The 2,024-nt window shown below is 31.5% G+C and overlaps 1 pseudogene; it reads right to left on the bottom strand.

Annotated features, from left to right (window-relative positions):
- The window catches only part of LOC116014104, a 6,485-nt pseudogene extending 5,447 nt beyond the window's left edge, over window positions 1-1,038 (bottom strand).
- Between the last annotated feature and the right edge of the window lie 986 nt (window positions 1,039-2,024).

The following is a 2,024-nucleotide window of genomic DNA, read 5'->3' as shown; positions in this document are numbered from 1 at the left end:
AAAAAAAAAAAAAAAAAAAAAAAAAAATCTTGCCCATGGAGCTCCATAAACACTATACGGTCGTTTGGTTCGCGAAAAATATTTGAGGAGAAATGAAATTGAAATTTCATGGAAAAGAAATTACTGAGAAAATTAATTACATTGTTTGGTCGGCATAAAAGAAGTTACTAAGAATATTGAATCCATTGTTTGATTGGATTTGGAATTGTAAGGAATAATGAGTATAAAGACAAATATAATCCTACACAACAATAATAATATAATAACAATAACTCAATAAGAGTAATTAATAAAGTAGGGTGAGGACAAAAAGTTTCCCATGGAAAATAAAATATTTAGAATGAGGTAAGGAAAATGTTTTCCATTAACTAAACATAGAAAATTTTAATTTTCCTCAATTTTAAGGCTTTAGAAAATTTTTTCCATCAAACCAAACATCTCCTAAAAAAAAACAGAAATTAACATTAACTGTTCAAGTGTGAATTGTCCACAAAACTACAACCAACAGTTTTCTCCAAAGTATAAACAAACAGTGAAAGTAAAGCATAATCAAATTGTAAATTTTCCAAAAAAAAAAAAATCAAATTTTAAATTAACCATTTACTGTAAAAGACCCTTCCTTGAAGAATACATAGAAGAAAAGAATGAAATCCAGGAAAGAAAGCTCTGCCTGGAGTGAAAAAGGAGAATGAAGAGCTGTGTATGATACCAGAGCTAGAGTAAGCAGTCCTCCATCCGAAGCAATTCCCCATTGATTACACTGCTGTGCTACTATGTAATATTGAGTCTCAATTCATCAGTAACCAAGAAACAAAAGTAGTATAGAAGGGGATATATTCTTGATTTTCAATGGGAAAACTGCAGTCAAAGAGTGCAGGTAAATTTCACAGGAGGATAAATTGCACTAAAAAGTTTCTAAAATAATGTTTTCAAGAATTAAATTTTTTATTTTTCATACGAAAATTAGGTCCTTTCTTCCGTCGTTGTCTTGATGATCGTCAATCGGAGTGACAGCTTCACTCGGTTTCTCTGATGACTATTTCCTTCTCTATAAATCTTCCGGAAGCCGATCTTCTGAGCTTTTAATGCTCTATTTATTTACTGTTTATTGCTTGATTTGAAAAAAAAAAATTATATCTAAAATTTTAAATTTTAATGAAATCATTTTTTCTATTGTGTGACAACTATATATTTTTTAATATAAGTTCGATTTTGTGATCACTTATTCAAGAATTGGGATAGTAACACAAGTATCATCAGACTGTTGAGATTTTGATGTCCGTTGGCCTTTAACTCCTAACCGTGAATGGTGAGTTGCAAAGTTATGAACAAGTTAAACTAACAGAGAAAGAATAGAGACAAGAAGAAGGAGAGCATTCTCATTCACTGGTCATTGTTATTACATCATAGGAATACATATATAATACTAGTAATAAAACCAACATAAATAATGACCGTTATAGGTTAGAACCGTTACAATGCTAACAATAATGGCCACAAATATTTATTTATAACACTCCCCCTTGGACATTATTTGACAACGATCTTGTCTCATAAAAACTTGCTAGGAAAACCCTGTGGGAAAAACCTAGACAAAAAGAGTACAGGGTATATGAATGGTATATTCAAAGACTTTCATGCCTCGTTAAAAACTTCACTAGGAAAACCACGTGGGAAAAACCTAGTTGAAGAAAATAGTACATGATATTTATAAACTCATGTATAGTCCTAGTTGCCTCATTAAAAACCTTACACTAAGAAAACTCAATGGGAAAAAACTTAGTTAAGGAAAATAGTACAACCATAACTTTCTGCGTTTAATCTTCAAGATTTGGTGGTCTTCTGGACCAATAATTTATGTGTATGTTGTTGCTCCCCCTAAGGACAACAACCTTCCTGATTGCCTCGTTAAAAACCTTAACTTAAGAAAACCCGGTGGGAAAAACTTAGTTAAAGGAAAAAGAGTACAATCATAAGCCTCCAGGGCATCATCTTCAGGATTTTCGGGGTTTGTCTATTTAAGT

This window comes from Ipomoea triloba, chromosome 3 (genome assembly GCF_003576645.1).
Source record: "Ipomoea triloba cultivar NCNSP0323 chromosome 3, ASM357664v1".
Lineage (NCBI taxonomy): Eukaryota > Viridiplantae > Streptophyta > Magnoliopsida > Solanales > Convolvulaceae > Ipomoea > Ipomoea triloba.
Note: the sequence above shows the minus strand (reverse complement) of the source record. Positions and strands in the feature narration are given on the sequence as shown.